This window comes from Tympanuchus pallidicinctus, unplaced genomic scaffold (assembly GCF_026119805.1).
Source record: "Tympanuchus pallidicinctus isolate F22 unplaced genomic scaffold, pur_lepc_1.0 scaffold3, whole genome shotgun sequence".
NCBI lineage: Eukaryota > Metazoa > Chordata > Aves > Galliformes > Phasianidae > Tympanuchus > Tympanuchus pallidicinctus.
Window position 1 is genome coordinate 29,227,382 of NW_026294747.1, and position 23,479 is coordinate 29,250,860.

The 23,479-nt window shown below is 38.2% G+C and overlaps 1 long non-coding RNA gene across 1 annotated transcript in view; it reads right to left on the reverse strand.

The window, feature by feature from the left end:
* Positions 1-22,617, reverse strand: part of LOC128086621 (uncharacterized) — an 86,614-nt gene extending 63,997 nt beyond the window's left edge. The window contains exon 1 of the long non-coding RNA XR_008209441.1: positions 22,542-22,617. This is a non-coding gene — a long non-coding RNA (uncharacterized LOC128086621). The remainder of the gene's footprint in view (positions 1-22,541) is intronic.
* Positions 22,618-23,479: the final 862 nt, after the last annotated feature.

Sequence of the window (23,479 nt, forward strand, 5' to 3'; positions counted from 1 at the left end):
ACGTGGATCTCTGGCACTTCGCAAGAGCAAACTGCCACGGTGTTCTATGAATAATACGCAAAGCAACTACGAGTTTTAATTCAATTCATCACCAAAAAAAAAAAAAAAAGAAAAGATTTTCCAAAGATTTTCCATTTTGCTAAATTCTGAATCGTTATTTTTCCCATTGCATTTTTTTTTCTTTTTTCTTTTTCTTTTTTTTTTAGTTGCTTGGAATCAAGGAATTTTAACTTGATTGGATATTACATGTTAAACCCTAATCACTATTTTTCTACTTAACATGTAACAAGCAACATAGAACTGATAGTACAACACTGGGAAAACACGTGACTTTAAAATATAAACAAACTAGATTTATCTTATAAGTAGAAATCCCAAATATCTCATTAATTCTGTTACAAGATGACTTACCTACAGGAGAACCACCCTGGAATGGGAAGACATGAGAAAACAAATCTACAGCTATGAAGAGAGGAACATTCCTTCTCACACAGGCAAAGTTCAGCCAAGTTGTCCTACTATTTATCAGTCCATTCATGTTACATCACTTTCCCAAACCTAGAAATGCTCCAAGAGCATTAGCTTGTCACCAGCTCCACTTATACTTCACTATGAAAGAAAAAACTAGCTCATAACAACTTTCTGTAATTAGAGCTGTGATTCTTTTTGTTAGTAGCCATACTATTCTGAGGCTAAAACATTAATAATTCTGAGTAGACACACACCCTTCCTGTATTCCTATACTTTTTTCGCTTGGTCCAAATACCTGTTGAAAACTGATAGATACCAGTAGATGATAAATTGCCAGATCTTAACACAATTGCTAATAAGAGGCTAATAGATAAATAGATAATACAAAATTACCAGTGAAGTTACAGCTAACAAAAGCACAAAGTCAGATAAACAGGAACTGGCCTAACTCATGTTTTGATGTTTTGATGGAGAATTCTAGGAGGAGCAGATCAAGAGCACGACACAGATCCTGTTGATATTTGCCAATATTACTTACCCCAAAACTTAGACCAAGGACCTCAGCTTCCTAGCATAAACAAACTTTTGTGAAGTGCCAGTAATGACCATGACACCAGAAAATGACAGCCATTTTCACAGAACTTCCTACGCTATTTATTTTCAGTCGTTATAATGCTTTACAAGTTGTTTGCAACAAGGCAAAGTCTCTTATTGAATCAAGTTGTCAGAAGAAAAGATACTGACACTTTCTTGTGCTGCAAGGAGAACAGTCAGGCCTTTACAAAGTTTGAAGAATTGCTGACAGTGGGCCAGCAGCAGAAGACTGAGCATTGAGGAAAACAGACTATCTTAAAATAAAAGTAATTGATATTTTTTCAGAAATTTTCCCTTATCTTACGATTTAGAATCTAACATTAATTTTAAAATATTATACATCTTACTATAAATACAATTTCAAGGACAGCACAAAGTATTCCCTGTATGAGAAGTAGGCAGAGTCTACAGACGCAAAACACTTCTCACCTGTGTTTGTCTGATTTTTAGTACTAAAAATAACATTATTCAAAATTATTTCAAGAGACTGAGAAACAGAGATTGCATAATGTGAAACAAATATTTCTGAAGAAGCATCAATTCTCATTACAAGACCAAGCCATTTTGTCAAGTCCTACTACACGTAATTTCTCGCATCACCAAGTGAAAAAATCATTTGTCTTCTCTGCAACCTCACAGGCTCAGAAACTCCTATTTTTTTTTTCAGCAGTAGCTAGGAAATCCCAACAAAAGTTAGTGTTGCAGAGCAGCTTTTGCAACTAGAAAAGCTCAAAAACAACAAACAGAACTCTAAGAGATGTGAAAAGACTTCTGACAACTTAGGAAGAGGCCAAAATAAGGCAATCTTCAGGGTGTAGTGATTAAAAAAAAAAAAATTAAAAAAAAAAAATCAGGAAATTATAGACTTATTTCTGCAAATTTTCAACAAATTTGGGGGGAACGTCTTGGAAGCAGCTGTAAAAAAAATGGGAGAACAGTCAGAAAAACTCATCTTCAAGCAAGGACAAACAGCATGGTCTCAGGAAGGAAAGGACATGCCTCACTTGCTCACTGGAATTGTTGAAGCTTGTGCCTGCCAACACAAATGTAGGGAATGCTGTGGACACTGTACCATACACTTGCATTTTCAGGAAGCACTTGCCAGAATTCCTAACTGAGATTACTGTCTAATGTGCAAAGCCATAGCCCATTCAGAAGGGGCACACAAAAGTGAAGTGCTGCCCACTGGGCAGGGAACAGTTCTGAAAGCATAGGGAGGTTCCTCCTCTTGAGAACAGGCCTTACTAATAAACTTAAAAATGCCTTATCATTTGGAGGTAGTATAAATTCATATACATCGAGATAAAGAGTTACAAGACATCCAGAGGTACAAGAAGGTTGTTTTATTATTAAATATGAAAGAATTAATAGCCAAACTGTAATTTGCAAATTCTGTAAAGTTGAATTTCAAGATTCAAGGGCTTCAAAAAGCAAAGGGCAAAGTTGTAGTCACCAAATCCTAACAGAGCCTGTTAGAAATATAAGTCTGAGATATGGAGTTCTAAGCCAGAGCATCTAAAAATAAAAGGGGAGGGGAGGGGGAAGACTAGTAAATAACTGAATTGTCACTTTAGCTGTGGAGCTCAAAAGAAAAAAGGCTTGATTTGATCTTGAAAAATTTTAAGGTGAAAAAATATTCTAAACTAGAACAACTAACTTGATGTTTCCAGAATACTGTATTTCTAAACACCAGTAAAAGAAAAAAGTCATGTAAAGGTATTAAAATAACAAATAGGCAAAAATGATCATTTATCTTCTGTGCAGTTCAAGCACTCAGTATTACGGAAGCTGATTTCATTCTACTCATGTTGGATGTATTTCCTCAAGTCAGTATCAGATACTGTATTTGTTCTTCTGTTGAAATTGTAATTTCTACTAGAAGTATTTATATATATTTATTATTTGCCAGTTGGAGGGGGAAACAAACAGTACTTGTTACTTAACTTGTAGGTTAACAGCCTTGTCCCTGGTTTTGTTATTATTTTTACACAAAATAAATTCAAGGAATCCAATAGCTATACCTCCATACTGGACTAGATTACTTCCTTCTGGCAGAAAAACATGACGGATCTTTGAAAGTCTCCCCAGCAGAGAGAGAATATCATGTGGTCTGGTGAACACCAGCCTTGGAAGTCTAAACATTTCAAGCGGGTATTATAACCACTGTGGGACTAAGACGGCTGCCCATTTCATTACCAGGCAAACCTGGTGAATCACTTCCCAAATTCCATCTCTCTGGTTGTTATAAAAACCTACTCTCACTCTTCCACAGCAGAGAACATGAAATACAATCTGCCAAACATCGGTATTTTTACAAAGATGGATCTAAAACTACACATTTGTAAAGGTGAATTATGGAAGTTCAAGTTTGTATTTAGAGCCTGCAAGAATCACCTAAAACTTCTGCCTTTATCTACCTATAAATGAACAGAAGGTTAGTCATGGTATTTGCCAGGAACTCTTGCAATGGTAAGTGAAATAACTGGCATTCTGTAATACATTTGGAGACCATTAACTTTCTGTCTTGCACATTATATTAAATGTCACCCATTCTTGTGGGATAAATCATATCTGTGGTGTACCTTACACAACTTCATATTTTTGCCTCATTTTAGTGCTTCACAAAATAAAACCCAAGTACTCATAATGCCTAATCCTCTATCAGTACATAAAAGTAACAAAGAGGAAGACCTGATAGATTATGCCACCAAGCAGTATGACTTCTTCATGAGATGGGAAGACATCCACTCCAGCTGTCATTGCTGATATAAGGTGGAAAAAATATTCCACAGATTTGCAATCTGGTAACAGATAATCAGATACAGGAAGGAGTTCCATGGCAGCCAATTAAGCTTTCTGAGTGCTGTTCAATAGCAACTCAGTTTTTCCTATGTACGCAACTGGACTAAGATAAACAGGAGTTTATTTCAGTGATTTGCACCCTGACTATCCCAAAACCTCTGTTTCTCCTTCTGTTTCAATGACCCTTTAGAGAAATAAGGCTGTTGTCACAAGGCTTTGAGTCTTACTCCTCATTCTGCACAAACTGAATTGCACCTTTATCACACCAAGATCACAGACCCAGGACTGGAGTAAATCAGTAGCAGGTAATAAGGAACCAAAAGCAAACATCAAATGTAGTGCCTTTATATTTTTATGTACGCAATCAACCAAGTGCAAATGAAACCTTATGTTAAAATAACTTTTTGTAATACTGGTTTTGTTGTTCAGCTGGGCCTTCTATCTCAGAATTATAGGGAAGGGATTCAGTGAACAAGTTTTCTTGGTGTTCACTACAGAAAACACCAGAAACAACAGAATGGTATTTTGAAGAAAAACAGAAAGTTGCAGTTACACATACATCACAGTGTTATACGGTATTTACTATTTGTTCACTGAACATGACATAAAAATCATGAATGGATGTGAATGCAACACTGCAACTACTATACTGTAGTTTCATCACATTCCTGTGATGAATTTGAGATTACTTATGTAGTAAAAAATTAAAAAAAAAAAACAAAACGAACACGGCAAACTGTATGATTCCAGAGAATCAGTTCAACAAATGCACAAAGTCGCAAAAGATGATTTGGAGAAATGTTTTTTAAAAACCTCAGCAGGAGAGCTGTGGATCTAGATTCTATTTAACACAAACCACTATAGCCTGAGGAGAAAAGGAGTTCCTCAAGCCGCCCTGGTTTTGGCACACTGCTTGCCATTTAAGTGAGACATAGTGACTGGGTGTTCCCCGTAACAAAAACTAGATCTGAGAATACTTTTTTCAGAATCAAAAAAGATATCGCTCTCATGCTCTATATCTGAATGACTGGGATAATGAAATCGAGTAAGTGGCCAATGTCTGAATCTACATCCAAACTACATGATACAAAAGAACTCTTTTAATGATGCATTTTTAGAAAAGGGACACTATCCCAATATTTTAGTAAGTCATTTCTATTAGCCCTGCTTTATTTCCCACATACAAGTATACAGAAATACTTGCCAATTTGACTATAATTATCAGCATCCTTTGTCATCTGTATCGGGATTCACGTGTAAAGGAGACTAGAAAGAATACTATCCCATAGAACAAAGCTGCAAATGACACTGTCAGAGCAGGTTCAGGGTTCCCAGCATGGAATGGGAGATGAAAGTGCTTCCTTCTTGTCTGCCAAAGAACTGCTTTGCTGTCATTTTCATGAGGCTCAAGCAGTCTCCTGAACCCTTTGAGAATGGATGCAGGTTTATTTACCATGTTAAAATAACTCTAAGAGTGGGACAGCTTAAGAACTGGTGTCATCATCAGTAATTACCACAATGTGCCTTGGACAGATCGCAGCAACAGGATTTGCGATATTCTCAAAAGCACATCCTTATTTTCAGAGATGCTCCACACAGCTCAGTTCAAGACCTACTGGATGCCAAAACCTTGCTCTTCATCATTCTTCTTTGACGCTTTAAGGTACTAAGTAAAAGTCTCATGAGAAGATGGGGTGCAACACTCATCTGCAGATTTTCTTACGGAAAATTCGGAAAAAAACCCCAATGAATTAACAACACCATGGCACAAGATTTGGTATCCAACAGTTTGAAAGATAGGAAAAGGGAAAAAATTGAAAAACTGCCAAATATTCTGTGAGGTCTCCTCTAAAATGAGTAACTTCAGTTGAAGGCATAGATTGTTTATGGACTCATAACAAGACAGCTAGAAGTCATCTCTTCTGTTCAAATAGGCTTTTTAAAGGCCAAATAATAGCTAGCCAGCATCCAACCACAGAACTGCTCCGAGTCCTCTAATCCTCCAATTACATTTTCCCCTCAGCATATACACACATCTGGCTATATCTCATTGCATTTTTCCATTTTATGAAGAGAACATACCCAGGTATCACAGTGCACAAGACAAGGAATGTGCTACATCCTGAAACACCTTCCAAATCATTGCCTCTTTGCAAAGAGAATCAATTCACTTGAAACACCCCAAACCACCTTCTTCACGCATCCTTGACTTCTGTATGAGAAACAGAAGTTTGTTAAAAAGAGCCCACTGAACTTTAATCTCCTGTAGATAGAGCTGTCACATTCAGTCAAAAAAAAATTGATAGAGATTGAAGTTCTGAAAATACAAATGCTAATGGTTACAATTTTCAGCTGTCAGAACATGCTCCTCTACTAGCAGCCTGTTTTCTGCTAGAAATGTAAACTAGTTTTTAGAATCATAACAGGAAAAAAATGAAAGGAGAGGACACCCCTACACAGAACTGTAACTGCTGAAGGTTCTTAAGACAACAGCAAATGCAGGAGCCTTGCTCTTCTGATTAATTATGTCATCGTTAGATGTCTTCAGTGTGCCATGTTTACAAACCTTTATTTCAGGGCCTATCATTTCTTCTATATATTAACATCAAGAACTATAACCACAATACAAGCTATTCACTGGGAAAGGCTACAAACCCTGCATAGTGTGTCTGGGTGTCTTTATTGCATTTGACACACAACCTCGGAAAACATACTGCTTTTAAAACAGATCATAAGATAGGTCAGATGAGCTGGATGTGGAGTGACCAATAGCTCTGTACTTCTATCAATGGGCATTCGAAAAAGCACCTGTAAAGGATATCAGTTTGTTAATCTTTATCACTTCCAGAGTAGTCTATCATCTATCAAAACATTATAATGTATGGACAGCTATATAATTAGATGTCAAGTCAGGATCTGGTATTAGAACCCTGAAACTTGCTTCAGACCACAAGATCTTCCTCCCCCTCACAATTCAATAGCAAATCCCTCAGATCTCTGCTTCCAAGACGAAAAATGGAAAATGGTATTCCTGGGAGCAAGTTTGCTGGAACCAAGTCTTCTTAAAGCTTGAACTACAAATTTCTTCTCTCCTCCAAGCTCCCTTGCACCCCCCCCTTCCCCCCCCCCCCCATGACTGTATATCAATTATCTGATACATTGCTAAATAAAGTAGCATTTAAAAAGATACAATAATTTGAATGAAACCAGTCACACCTATTGCTTCCCCTCCCACAGCCCCCCCCCAAGGGGGAGGGGGAGTAGGAAGCAAATTGTAATACTGAAAAAAGAAGTTATTTATCAGAGTATTTGCCATGGAATTCTTTCACTTGCAGTCCCAAGTCCTTTCAGATCCAAGACACTAGAAGTGCTATATCGTGGCTACAGTAAAAGCTACCAAGTCTTCTAAATATTTAAAAATAATCTAAAATATTTAGAAACCTGCAGCATTCGAGATGTAGAAAAAACACTCGATACCAGTAGGAATGTTGGTTATACTTAAGTAGAAATTAATACTGTTTTTAGCTATTGAGACAGACGCTTTAAATACAGATATCCATGCAGAACCGTTGCTGTGCCTGGATCCCGACGTGCAGAGTAGCGTTTCCTGCATCTCAGCGGTGCGTTAAAATCACAGCTGTGGGCGCTGAGGGCTGGAAGGTGCCACAGGTCGAGCCGCCCGAGGGGTGCCGAAGCCGACCCGCGGCCTGAAGCAGCGCCAGCAGCGGCAGCCAGCGCCCACCCCGCCAACGCTGCGCTGCAGCCCGCAGGCAGGCGAGGAGGCGGCGGCGGAGCGCTGGCGCCCTCTGCTGGTGCGTGACGGAAGCGCAGGCCAAGGCCAGGCTGGAAGCTGACCCGGCCTGCCCCGGGGCCTCAGCCGGCGCTCAGCCTCTGGCTCGGAGGCGGAACGATCCTAAGAAATAAGTTGTTATTTATAACACTGTCCGCTTCAGTAAGGTGCACGCAGTGGGCAAGCAACATGCCGTACTGTGTGCAGAAGGACAACACGCCTGTATCAGCCCATGGTGTTTAGTTGAGCCTTCAGGGCAGGTCTTAAGGCAATTTTTTATGACATTAACCAAAGTAAACAGGTCACTTTAGGAAAGCCATACCTGGAATGCAAAAAGACTGAAACCTTCAAAAATGCAACCACTCCCTTCCCTCCCCCCCCAAAAAAAAAATCATTAATTCACAACAATTTTCTTAAACAGCATACTGAGATGAGGATTAACATTAAATATGATACTTTTAATGGCTGTCAACAGAAGAAAATGGAAAACATTAGTGAAATTAGCCTGACAGATGAGGTAGTTGTACTGCAATTTTAAGAGTAATATCCTTGCATAAGATCCAAGAAAAACGAAATAGCCCTGTTTCTCTGTAGGTTCCTTTTTTCCCCCCCCCATTGCTTTGACTGGCAGCCTCAAATATTTCAGCATGAATGTTAGTGGAGAGAAAAAGAACATTATTTAATAAAGATCACATTGGAGTTGCATCTCATACCCCTGAGAGCATATTAACTTCAGAAAAAAGTGTTTATCCAGCTGTTCTCCCAAGAAAAAACTAATATTAACACAACAATTATAGATTGGACTTCCCCTCCCCCCATACCTGTGTTTTTTGAAATTAACATTCACCAAAATTAGCATCTCTGCAAAGTATTTTACATTTGCTTAATCTACATGTTCTGAGAGATAATTCCAGTGAAAAAGTCATGGTCAACTGCAGAATGGATGTCAACTATTTCTGAAGAGAATTATTTGGATTCTGTTATGTCTGTACGTATTATCACTTATCCCCACCAATGGTTACTGTGGCTTGAAAAGCAATGGGTTCCATGATCTAAATACAAAGGAGTAGTAGTCTGGAAACGTGAATTTCTATTTTACATTCTGTTCATGGAATTATGCTGTGTGAATTCATGTGTTAACTACACTTCTGGCTACCAGAAACACAAAACTGCAAATCCTTTCAGAACCTCTCAGCAAGCTGTTCTAACACAGAAATGAGACCAGAGCTGCTGAAGAGTAGCACAGACTTGCCTGGAGGTTGCCATCACCATTAGCAAATCTCTTGACAAGCCTGAAATGCTGGACACTTACCAAAGCACGTATTACTTAAGAACTTTATGATCTGTGTAAACGTAACAGTCATTAGAACAATTCCAGGGATTCAAGAGCAAATTTAAGAGGATCGTCCTCACTCCCAATAGCTTTGGATAGACTGGTGCACACAGCCCCAAGTTACCTGAACACCAGAGTATGGTAGCATCAGTGACTTGATTGTTAATAGCTGATGGAAAATTAAGGTTTTTCTTTCCTCTACAGTTATAGCATAGAAAAGAGCTTTATTTCTGCACAGCTGATTCAGTCCTTCACTCCCTACTAAAACTAGTGTTACAGAGGCTAACTATGGTAGGAAGCATCTAGTAAGATCTAGAGAATAATTATCCACTGCTCGATTGAAATAAGCATTTTATAATCATGCAAAGAGGATTCCAGTGTTAGTTTCTATTTACTGCTGACCAGTACAGAGTATGGTCTGTTAAAAAAAAAAAAAACATTTAAATGCATTTTAACCAGTAAGACTGTCAGAGAATAAAGGATGTGCTGAGAAATAGGAGGAGTAGATGTTATCTGGCTGAGAAACACAAGGAAGAGAAGGCAAGAGGAACATGAAATACCTGAACTACAGGATCCATGTGACAAATTACCAAAATTACAGAATGCTTTCCTTGGCCTTCACTAACCAGACGTTTTTTCCAAATGGTGGTTCCCAAAGTAAAAGAAAACAATATCAGTTTTCTCCTGGAGAAAAAGATGCAAGACCAATTTTTTTAACCAATAAAGAGTATTTATTTTTCAGTTTTGAAGTATTTGCTTCATGTGTGTAAACAATAGTATCTTCTCAGTGCTACTGTAAAGCTGCTTAACACAGGAGACTATGACATCTAATAGCAACTTCAATAACCTTAGAGTTTTGGTCTAAGATTCTGATTGAGACAGAAGTCTCTCAGTGGTGATGGAAATTTTGGGAATTCCACACAAGAACATAGTTCTTGTGCCCCATACACAGAGGTTAATACAAAATAAATAAATAAATAAAAAGATTTTTGCTCTGTAAATGAACCAAATGCTTCAAGTCTGAGCATTAGAGAGAAGAATGAAGTATTTTTGCTTACACTGAGCTTATCCTTCTCCCTAAGAAGAAAAGAGGAAGCAATCACAGTTTGCAGGGTCACCGCACCTGCAGTTGTGTTGCTGCAGTCCATCATCTCAGTTACCCTTGGAAGGAGCTTATTTAAAATACATTGAGCCACACTTAGGAATGCTCCTGTACTGTCTCCTTGCCTCAGTCTCAACCAAGGCTGGAATCTAATAACTCGGAAATAGTGATTTCCTGGCAGAATATCGTATTTCTGCTTACAATCATTCTTTCTGGGAATTGAGGTAGTGCTGTGGAGAGCACTGAATCCCTAACTGTGCTGGCTGGATTAAATTTACTCTAATCCAATGTTTAAAACAATATTTACCTTGCTTTAGTGGAACATTAGCCATTTTCTTTCATTACTTTGATGATACTTCAAAGATAGTGCTAAACCTGGACAGGAAGAAAGAAAAAAGCATTCCAGGGAAAATTATAGAAGTTGATATAAATGTCTTCTTCCAGCATTCTGATCCATGCATAAACAAATAGTGTGTAATATATAGGTCTATTACTAAGAAATAATTTACTGAAAGAGAAAGAAAATGTGTTGCAGCCATGAACTGCGTTGTTTTTTTTTTTTTTAATGTATTCTGTTTTTATTATCAAGCTAATCTTAGTTCTTCTTTAATGTACTGGTGATATGAAGGCAGCCACAGGGTTAATTTACCATGTTTGTGACAAACCAAATCTCCTTCACAAGAGACAGAGACAACACAAACAGATATTCTTAACAGATTTATGTAGCTCTAGAAGCAATTTTTCTTTCTTTGCCAGTCCTTAAATATTTGACTGGTGTTAACCTGGACAGCATGCAAGATGTCTAAATACTGCTGTAAGGACCCAAGCTTGTTCCCACCATGCCTGGCTAACACAGAGAGAATTACTTACGCCAGAGCTTGGACCCTTTACTAATTTGAAGTTCTGTATTTAGAACAGAACAAGAAGTTACAACACAATATTTTGAGGCTTTTATTTCCACTCTGTTTATTCCATTCAGGATTTCAAATACAAACCCTAAGCTTCCACAGGTTTTGTTTTTTTGTGCAGTCCTTCCACAAACAAGGCAGAAATTACTTTCAGACAGGAGTCATTATTTAAATAACACAATTCCAACCAGTTACAAATACACTGGCTGAGCAAGAAAATTAAATTAAGAGGGGGGGGGAAGACTTGGCAAATTCACCAGTTTAAAGGATTATGAAACACAGAAAAAGTTCTAGAGGATCTGCAAACCAAAAACACCACTGAACTCTAACCCATAACTATTCAAAGGGCTGTGCTTAAGAACAAGTTCTGCAAGCAAAACATTTGGCAAAGGTTTCATTCAGTGGAAATTAAAATAACAATTGTAAAGTTTAGTAGTTACATAAAAATATATACATTCAAAAGAGCATGCAAAAAGCTTCCTTCCTCCCCCCCCCAAAAAAAAAATTCCTTCTAATTGAAGGGTTTTCACATACTTCATCTAGCAACTGCATGTTAACGCCATTGGTAAGCTATAGGCAAGGATAAATAAGGAAAGATTTTGTTTAAGAATTTCAGTACAGAACTCCAGATGAAGAGAGAGCTACAAAAATACTGTTACCTAACTCCCAACGTGCCCCAGCTTATCATCAGAGAATCACTGAAAAAGCCAGTAGCAATGAGTTTATGCAGCCTGTTGCTTCTAGATAGCAAAGTAAATAGGCAAAATATACTATTTTAAAATATTTAATAAGCAGTACATTTCATATGAACAAGAGTACAGTTCAAACTCTATTGCAGTTCGCCCTTCTCATGCATTCAATCCAAGTGTTCTCACTTGCATTAAAACACGCTACTGACTTTCCACATGCCATGATACAACTGAGGAAGAATCAGAACCTTTCTATCTCTAGGAACTTTCTTTGCAATCCAGTGATACTGACATATTATTACAAGCAGCAATGTACAGTACCCTGCCCCTAAAGGTAGCACTGCTTTGATCATTCCTGACTGGCATTAAGAACCTTCTAAGACTGCTAATTTGGGGTGGATTTGCAACATCTGGTGGGAGGACAAAATGAAAAGAATTAGGAATCAATCCAGGACCAGAACACACTAAAAAGATCTAGGAAGTCTTACTTGTTGGGCTTTATTTGGAAAATGAGCTCTGAGGAGAAAGGACTACTTAACTGGAAAGTTTTCATTTTAGTTTTCTTCTTTAATTAAGACATCTATTCTTTACTCAGACTATAAATATTCCAATACTACTAGAGAGCTCCAGAAGATACATGAATTAAGAAATTAAACCTATTTTTCCTCAGCTTTTACTAGACTGCAATAAATCTTAACAGTATTACAGCAGGGGAAATTGCAATAAACTTTCTTTTGATTTTTTTTTTTTTTAATTTCATGGAGAATTATGAGAGACTCATCCTGTCTTTTCAATATTCAGTCTATCATAAATCCTTAAACAGTCGCAGTGGTTTATTTAGCAGAATCAGCTAACTTGTGCTCTTTTCTTGTGCTTCTCTATTTCCTGATAGCATCTGGGACCACAGGCGGAGCGTAGAAATAAGGCAAGGAAGAGCTTTCCAGGGCGATGGCCAGACAGATATAGATGAAGAGTTGTATCAGCTACCATTTCCTGCTTGTGAAGTTCCACAGTTAAAATACCCATTAATAGGGGTTCCATCCTGTAGAATTCATTTTAATACTCATTTTTATGATAGTATTTTTCCCTGTTTTTTTTTTTGTTGTTGTTGTTGCTTTGTTTTGTAATTGTAATACATTACCTTGGGCTTTTTTTTGTTTTTTTTTTTTTTTTTTTTAAGATAAAAACTCTTTGGGGTGCTCTGAGTAATGTTCTATGTATAAAAAAAAAAAAATCGAGAAATAAGTTTACCTCACTAACATTCCTTTTTAGCTCTTTTGACATTGATCACTGTCTTTAAATTAACTCAGTTTAACTAAGCAGCTAACAGTAATTGTAGTCACCATATTGCAATCTTGAGGGGAGGGAGCCACAAAGAACAGAATGAAGAACAGGTGAATAGACGGGAAGATTTATCCAGATGTTAAATCTACCCCAGTCCCCAGTGATTTCCTGCAAAACTACAGAATTTATCACAGCTATGGTTATTATTAAGATATTCTTAAGGATATCTGGAGCATTTCTTTCACTCTCCTTATCTGCAATTCATACACACAACAATGGATGAGTAGGCACATGCTATGGGGACATAATCTTGATTCATATCTCAGTAAAACCCGCCCTGTTTTACCAGCCCATAGACAAAATGCTTGTTCCTTGACTTTACTCATATTTTTGTCCATTTTCATTGCTTCTGCTTGCTAATTCTTAAAGAAATAGAAATTCACTCCACAAAGCTATCACAAAATTTTCTCTATGTATAGATTACTTGGTTGCCTAGTGTTGTTATAATGCTGAAGATTAAAAGCTTCTGATATTTAAAGTTATTCATTCACTTACTAAAAGAAAAAAAAATAAATCAATCTATCAGCTTTCTCAGTATAACTGCTTTGTAACTGCATCACCAACTACAGCAAATCTTTATTTATTTATTTTTAAAATCAAAGGCATCTTTCTCCACAAGTTAATTCATCCTTTGAAAATTAATAGAGCAACAGCTACACTGGAGTCTTTTATAGTAATTTCAAGCAGACAAAATGAGAATAGTAGTTGTGCATCTACAAAATATAGCAATCAAGACCTGCGTGAGGAGACACTTCATAAGTTAAAGAGTCACTTATGACAGGAAGGCACAGAAACATTCCAGAATAAAAATTCCTCTGTGAATGTATGCCAGGATGTATATTCTGGAAGTTCAGGACAAGGCAGCTATTTGACAAGTCAGGAAAGACTTAATATTGCTTCTCACAAAGCCATTTGTTAATATTAAAAAATATATATGTATACTTCTCTGCCTCTCCATTTTTTTTTTCTACCACAGTATAAATTTGCCTTCTAAATTATCTGAAAGTCTGAGGAACAGCTGATGAGTTTTCTTCTGTAAATATATAAATATTAAAAAGAAAAAATATTAATAAAGAAAAGTTTGTTTACATTTCATTTTTCTTCACAGAAAGCAGAAGCACAAAACTCTCTTCCATGTATTATCAGTCTTATTGAAAAACTACAGTTGTAGTATCTTGAAGGTCACCACTTGAAAGCTATGCATAGTATCAGTCCTGTATGCTTCTACACAAGATTATTACTTCCCTTGGATTTGTTAACACATCTTAAGTACCAAATGCCGTTCCGGTTTTGCTTGGCAAGCCTCTCAACAGTCAGATGCATCCTCCCTCTTATCTCTTCAGCAGAGAAATAACTTCCACATGATATCCATCTATGCTCGAGCATCAAGCAACTCCTTCTGCCCCAGAGTTCTCTTCTGAGCCCTACTTCTTAGGTGTGTAAGTGAAAAAGAACCCTTTTTCACACTCTAATTTGGTACTTACAAAGTAGCAATATGGACCATCAAGAGTAATGCCAGTATAGCCAATCAGGCTTACCTCTAGAAGAGTTTGAAGAGGCACATCTTAAATACAAATATCTGTAATTCAAGAAGCATTTACGCAGCATGCTTCGTTGGGCAGAAAAGCAGCTTGATAAGAAGTGGATTCAAAATATCTGCTTGAAAGATTTAGGTTTGTTAAGTAATTTAGTACTTGCCACATACTCTGATAATAGCCAATCATCAGAGCTACTAGTAGGATACAAGAGCATGCATAGATCATCCAATGTTACCATCCTTTGTACTTTCATAACTGAAGGTGACATACAAGATGGAAAGAAAATTAAGAATTCTCAAGCTTTTACTGAAATCTTAGATAAGCCACTTAGTTTTCTCATACTAAAGGTCTTTAAACAGCCTAGACCAGACAAAAAGTCCCCTAGAAGTGTATTCAAGAGTAAATTTCAATTAGCACTTATTACAGTTAAGGATCCTATATATCTTTTAAGACTCAACCAAGTTCCACTAATTTACCAGGGAAGCTCCATTAGTTAACAGTATAATTCCGAAATCTCTATTTTTGAAATTTATGTTAGATAAAGTATGGCAGGCATGCTTTTAGAAAAAGATTAGTACTCGAAAAGCATGTCATTCAGTGCAAGCTTCCACCAAGCACTTCACACCTCTGAGTCTTTTTCAATAGAAAGCATCTAGATATCTCATCATTGATATCTAGGCTTGATTGATTTCATTCTTATGCTGATGGAATAAAAGCGCAAGAGATTTTCCAGATGGACCAAAAACACCCTACCACTTGGAGTCTCACCACACAAACACATTTCAGGTTGAACAGCTGCCAGGAGATGTGCGTATATGTGCCGTGCACACGCTCTGGGCCTTTCTCTTCCTATTTTTATATGATCTCCTCTCTGGCTTTCTTTTTTGCAGTAGCTTTTGCCAATCTAAAATATGTAGACGCTAAGTTAAATCACTCATTTTGTTTATGTGGCAACAAGTTCAGACTTCTTGCTGAAAAAATGTTCTTGGCTTTGGACAACGCAGGCTTTGAGATGCTTCCATCTGTTTCAAATATGCCACAAATCACAGTATGGAAACCATCACCCTTAACTGGTAGCCAATTTGCTGAATAAACCTATACTAAAAAAAAATGAGAATGATTCAACTGTAAACTATTTTCATATTTTTATATCATTTAATTTCAAAGGAATTCAGACCTTGTATGGAAGAAATTTAAATACCTGTTATAAATTTATGTGACTGTTCAGAATTGTACAGAGACACAGAATAAAATTAACTAAAAATGGTTCTTTAAACGTTCACAAGTTGCTATTACCAAATACAGAATAAAAGGAGTAAGCCCTTTAGCATCGTATTTAATACATTTTATAACCTGAGCACTGTCATGAAGGTAATCTTTCAATCTCTCTCTCAGCCATTTTGCCTCTTTTTGGTTCAACTTGAAGGTGGCTACATATCACGCGTTTGAGAGATTGAGTCAGCATTACAACAGTCAGAGGCAGTCACTGGTCTCCTCACAGATCTGCTCCTCCTTATCCTATGATCCAACCACTTCAATTTAGTCTCCAAGACCACTCCTCACTCCCCCCCATTCACTCAAGGCACCTCCACAATGTATCACTATGTTGGAAAAATTGACAGTAGCAAGTTGTAGCAGCCTACACTAAAGAGCAGAGCACCATCAACTCACAGTTTTTTCTGTCCATAGTGTTTGACTACATCTCTCATTTATCTTGTTCAAGCTGAACAAAACAAGAAAAATGGTTTTCATAATCTGGACCTGAGTTATCAAATACAGCTCCTTCCATCTCCAAAAAAACTAAGCTGCATCTTTGAACACAGTAATTAAGACATGTTAGGAAGACTAATTAGGTAAGTAGTTAGATTCAAAATCCAATGCAAGTAATTATAGGACTCTTCAGAAGAGAACAACAGATACTGAGTAAAACCTTGAGCAACCTTTTTCAACTGTATATTGAAGGCCACAGCTCATGTGTTTTATTCTTTTAAAATCAGGCAGAGCACGGAAACAACTTTGCTCACCATGCAAAAGTTGTGTGTGGTAAAATTTTGTCTCATCTTTCCTCCCAGGCATGACCTATTTTCAGATCTAGAACACACAGAACATATGTGAGGTCTTGAAGCCAAGAGCAAGGGACTGTGCCTGCCATGGTGAGTCACCCGTGATCACACCTTGTATCTCTTGGCTGAGTCCCAGAATCCTCATTGAAGAACTCTGCTTAGGAGAGCCTATGATGGTAGGAGGCACCTGATGCTGCAGCATCCAAAAGTGTATCTCAGGTCTCCATGTTTACACCAAAGAAGATGCAAGACAAATGCTGGGTTTAGCTGAGCTTGAAAATAATCTGAAGTTTGACCCTGTCAAGAGGCACTGCAGTGTAGGGGGGGAAAAAGCCACCAAGCTCCAAGCAAAAGCTAATATGTAACAAAATACGTACAATATCTTGTTTCTGTATGCAGTATTTCAAAATGTATCACGAGAAAACTCCCTGGAGCAAGGCCCCTCATTTTGGGCTGACAATCCCAGCTCTATTAGACTTCATGTTGTATTACACCTTGTCACATGATCAAAATAATCATATCAGGACTGCATTAATTTAGTAAGCAGAAAAAAATACTCTGCTCCTTCATTTGAAAAATAATTCTTACATGGCCCACAAAGACTCTTACTCCTTCTACGCACTTTTCACAAATTCAGACTCTGTGAAGCATAGCCTACGCATAAAGCAGAAACAGCATTTGAGTATATATAAAAAAAATCAAGTCAAACCTGTGAGATGCTAATGTTCACAACTAATCTGTAATGCTAATCTTACACTTCTTTCTGTATTATGCTTTGACTTCCTCAGGCCTCCTACCATTGCCTGAACAAAAACAGGAGGAACAGGCAGCAGTTCTGCACTTCAGCTGGAAGCACTCCTCAGCTTAGCAAAGCTCTGCTGCCTGCATGCAATCAGTGGCAACATGGGGGTGCTGTGAAGAGCGTGGGATACATGGGAGTTGCATATTCCACCAACATGAAGGAGAAAGGTCTCATTTCCACGCAGTACCAAATTCTCCTGTGAGAACAGCCCTTGAGTGATTTCAGTAAAAAGTCAGTTCTAGTCACTAGCTTCCATCACATCTTTAACCCTTAATGCTTACTAGTATTGCAATACTTGTTGATCCCTTCTGCTATCAATATTACGAGAATTTTAACTGGTGGGATCTTTTGTTGCTAATGCACCACCAGCAGTACAGCAGTACCATTTCCTCTGGATTGGGACTTGGCTCTCATTGCTTTCCTGTAAATTAGGAGTCTTACTGTTCCCAGAATAAATTGCAATAATAAATATTCACCAGTATCAGACATCTCAAGATCAGTGATACCAAATACACGAAGAAAGATATTTGTAACTCAAATGTGTTTGCACTCTCGCTTCTCTAAATCTGAATAGGATCAGTTAGGGAAAACTGAGAAGTACTTCCACACAACAGTGAAATAATTCATTTATTTTTATTTACTTATCCTCATATATGGTGCAAAGTTGACATGTGTTGTTCAGGATTCAGGATAACTCAAACTTTTTTAGGAATGGGATAAAATGACATCTTATTAGTAATTTGTCACCATCATAAAAACTCCCATTTCATAAAGGAGACCTTCAAACGACTTAACTATGTCATAATTTTCACTTCATCGCCTATAACTATTCCCCAGCAGATATCACTACTTACAACTCCAGTTTTATAATCAAAGAAAGCACCTTGCTTCTTTTCCTAAACTTTTATCATCTTGATGAAATCCTTGGAATCCGTAGCCTGAGTCATTGCTCCAGTCTGGCATACTCAGATGGATCTAGGACTCAAATCCGGGAGTAGGCAGTACTTACAGTTGTGTCCTTATAAGGCATTTTGGCTGACTTCGAATCATTGCTTTTTCTATCAAGTTTTATACTGCAGTTATTTATGCTCAGCAAACTGGGAGCTCTCATTCCTGAGAGTATTACAAAGTTATTAGGTAAGAAATAACAGCTTAGATCCTGACTTCTATACACCTCCCAGACAGAGTAGAAAGGAAGCAGCTCTCTGTCTTCCCCTGTTTGCAGACATCTGGAAGACCACTGATCCTTTAAGCTGAGCACCATGTAGAAGGAAACACTAACCTCTGACCTTTCAGCAGACTTTGAGCATGCTCACTCACACAGTACTCCTCTATAGGCATTATGCTTCCGTATACTTCATCCAGACCTGCTAAACACCAGAAGACAACAGTTTTTCCTCCTCTGAAGTTCTGGCCTACCATTTTGCTGAGAGCAAAAGCCCGGATTACCCCTCCTTGCCAACGCTGGCTGAAGCAGACCACATCCTCCCATCAGGTCCCACTGGACATCAGTGCAACTCTGCCTTCTCTCCCCTCCTTGTCAAACCAAAGCTGATTCCGCCACACCCTCCTAGCAATTCCTCAATCTCTTTGATTCCAAGCATAACGTGCTGCTTTTTCCCCCCCATGCTGTCTGCTCCTCGAATGCTGTAGTGTTTAATCTCAGTACCAGTGCTATCAATAGCAGGGGCAGACACTTATGGGACAGAAATCCTTGTGTGTACACTAGGTGCACATTAGAGGGCTTTCTGATCAGGGTCTGGAGCTACCATAAAGAAAATGAACAATTGAAACCAGAATATTGGAAAATTTTGACATCACTGAGTCATATCTACCTCGTAACTCATCATGCCAAACAAGTCCAGGAAAGGGAATTTCTCAGCTTTCCCCAGTATCTAGGCACAAGGGAGAGTAGCATCCCACAAATACTTATCATAAAATGCACCCTTTGTTCTGAGTTGCATGCATTAGGTTGAAATACTAGCCAGTTCAGATAGAGATCCAGCTGTTGTACAGAGAGAATAAGAATGTAAACTGTAATAAGAATTGAAAGACTACAGTTTCATTATTAACTTTCACAGAGCCATTTGAGTAGGAGGGGACCTTAAAAAAAGTCATCTACTTCAACTTCCCTGCAATGAACAGGGATATCTAGAGCTAGATCAGGTTGCTCAGAGCCCCATCCAGCCTGACATCGGATGTCTCCAGAGATAGAACCTTCCACCATCTCCCTGAGCAACTTGTTCCTGTGCCTCACCATCCTTATCGTCAAAAAGTTCTTTCATATATCCAAACTAAATCCCTCCTTGTACAATCATAATAGATCCTACAAAGGAGTCTGTCCCCATTTCATATACCCCCTCTGCTCACCTTTAGATACTGAAAGTTCTTTTGATGCAGCCCAGAATATGGTTGGCCTTCTGGGCTGCAAGGGCACATTACTGGCCATCCAGCTGGCCATCCACCAGTACCCCCAGTTTCATTTCAGCTGGGCTATGCTCAATTATCTCATTCCCCCAGCTTGTTCTAATATTGGAGGTTGCTACAACCCAGCTGCAGGGCCTTGCACATGGATCTGTTTAGCCTCATGAGGTTCACCTGGGCCCATTGCTCAATCTTGCCTAGGTCTCTCTGGAAGGCAATGTTATAATCAGACAAAAAAAAAAAAAATCAAAAAGCAAGGTTTTCTTATTTTTACTAAGCAATTAATCAGTGCTAACTGGAAAAAATAATAGCCTCAGGTTATAAAAGTCACTAAAAGTGCAATGGGTCCTTTGTAAACCTTTTCTGTATAAAGTATTCTGGCTGCCCTTTTACTTCACTAATACAGTGTTTCTGTGAACTCATTTGCATGCTTTGCTATCAATACTTTATTGTTCTCTTTTCCTACAGCAACCCCTACCGTTAAAAATAAAACTGGAATTCTTAACTATAAGTCCACAAGCTTATTTTTAAGAAACCACTAACAGCCCAAACACTGAAAGCAAACCAAATCCTGTTACACAATGTGTTTTGTTTCCCTAACTTCTTCAGGAGCAAATTCTATCTAAACTGGTCTCTGAATGTGAAAGGCATGAACTACAGATTTATGAGACAGCTTTCTGAACCTCACAAGAGAAACCTGACTGAAGTATCTGAACCGACATTCCACTCCAGGCTAGGTCAGTGACAAACATCAGATATGGACTAAGACTTTTTAAAATCCAGAGTCTGACTTCTTCCCGATTTAAATAAAAGCACTAAAAATCAAAAGCAGATATTCCAAACAAGCTTATATTTAAGAAATTCTTCTTATAAAATTGGATTCAATTTTATTTTAAGATTTTGTTAACAATGGATTATGATCTCAGGTTTTGGATTCTGTTTTCTCCTTAATTCATCATAAACTGTGAGACAGCAGCTTATATCTATAATTTAGTGTTCACACTGATGAGAAGTGATACAGCACAGAAAACGGATGCCTATAGAAAGTTCAATTCAGTTTTGCCGGACTGAAAAACTAAGTGAATGTTTAAAATTGAATAACAGAAAGCATGCACTTTATGGCTTATTAGACTGCTTCGTCAGAAAGCTGGTTCACAGCTTCTGTTCCCAGATTTATAGAAACTGACAGCAGAGCTACTGTTATTCCTTGTTTTGAAAAAAATGCATTCTATGTTTTTCTGTGACTAAGGTCACCATGTCATTGCATTCCCTAGAGCATACTGTGAGCAAAGTTCAGGCCCAAGCAGCCCACTAGCAGACTGTTTTTATGGTCACGTATAGACTTCCATACTTATAAGAATTTAAAACAATGTTATTGTTAAAAACACTCCACTGACTGTATTATACCTCAAATTTGAATTGTGAACAATTTCGAAAGACAAGCTGTTTAAACAGAACCTTTGCCTTCAGCTAAGAGCAAGAAGATAGGATTTTTTTTTTTTTATGTTCACAAGCTCTCACATCTGGCTTTTATTAATCTTTAGATATAAGAACCTTAAAAACTCCAAGAAACATTTTGTAGCATCTTCTCTGATCCAATACTTCAGTTATGAACCTACATTTGTTTATGCATCCCCTTGACAATTCATTCCAGACACACATGAAGGTGAGGATTTCTTTTAGATGGACATGGCAAGAAAGTTTGAGTACCTGTATATGTGAACAGATAGCAGAGCTTGGGTCAGCCAACAGCTCTCAGCAATAGTTATTGACCTGCCCTTAAGTCTTCCTTGCCACAGGCTCATTGTCCTTACTGTCAATCTATTTCATCACTCAATCATCAGCAAGAAGAGTCTGTATTTGTATACCCACAAGGTCAATCCTCAGTAATCACATCCCCTAATAGAGCACTCACTACTGGAAATTTGTCTTTTATCATCTTTATGTAGTAGAATACTATGCATCTTAAGATGTTGCATTATTTTCCTAAGAAGTTGAACTGCAATTGTAGATGATTTCAGCCACTTTCCCTGTGATTTTGTACTCAGGTGAAAACCATGTTAGCAGAATGCTCTCTGCTCCTTAGCAATTGGAGTTACACGAAAACCTCATTTGAAAATACAAGTCCTTTTCTCATTGTCCAGCATGAAAAAGAAGCTTTCAGAATCTTTACAGAAAGCAGTACAAGAGAACAGCACAGAACCGTACAGAAACTACTATTAATTAACGGTAAGGATAATACCTTAACTCAAATTACCATTCCTCATCAGCTCCTTCAAGGTTACAAAGGACACGCAGGCTGAACTGCAAGCCTCAGCTAAACTACTGGCATTGTTTGCCCTTCTATAGGTTGGCCCCAGCAAATATATCTTTATGAAAGAAGTTACTAACAGCCTAGTTAATGAACCACATGCTCTTCGAAGCCAAACACAACCTCTCTAAACAAGACAATTAGGAAGTATTAAAAGGACCCTTTATCTCCATGGTGTTTGTAGTTTAACTCAACAGCAGCTCAGCACTGCACAACCAGTTACTCACTCCCCCCCAGGAAGGGTAAGAGGGAGAACTAGAAATAAAACAGAACTTGTGCATTAAGATTAAAAAACTAACTCCTAGAACAAAAAAAAAAAGAAAAAAGAAACAATGGCAATAATATATACAATCACAATGCAATTACTCACCACTTGCTGACCAATGCACAGCAGCCATTAGACACTCCACCAGCAACACAAAACCTCCCTCTGCTTACTGACCAACAATTCACACTGTAACCCCTAGGCCAACTCCCTCACAGCTTTATGGCCTTCGGTAGGATGGCTCATGGCTGGCTTAATTGCCTAATTCAGGCCACCTGTCCTGGCCCCACTTCACCCCCTGCTGACCTGCCATAAAGGCAGCAGCTCCACCCCTCCCCAGCTGGTCTGGTCCAGGGCATGATTCTGTTGCTGAGAGCCACATATTAATGAATTATTATACGTTTAGCTGAAACCAGAAATGCTATGGAGTAGTTAAAATATGCTGAAATGCTTAGGAAAACTTCCACTGACTTCAATGCACTTTACAGAATTGTAAAGTTGAGTAAAAAGGCATATTTGAAGGTCCTCTACTCCAACTCCCCTGCAATGAACAGGGATATCTACAGCTGCAACAGATTGCTGAGAGCACAGCCCTCCCCAGTCTTGAATGCCTCCAGAGCTGGGCTTGCACCATCTCTTTGGGCAACGTGCTCTTGTGCCTCACCACCCTTATCATAAAAATATACATTTATTTATATATAATTATTATATATATATATATTTATATCTAATCTAAATCTCCTCTCTTTTAGTCTGAAACCATTTCCCCTAGTCCTATTACAACAGATTCTATTTATAGGCCCACTTTAGATACTGAAAGGCCACTAGATACCATTCAGCTCCAGGCTGAACAGCCCCAGCTGTGTCAGCCTGACCTCATAGGAAAGGTGTTCCATTCCTTCAAGTTTCATGGCCCTCCAATAGATATGATTCAACAGGTCCATATCTCTCCTGTACTGAGGACTTCTCACCTGGATGCAGTACTCCAGGTGACATCTCACCAGCACAGAGTAGAAGAGTAGGATCAACTCCCTCACCCTGCT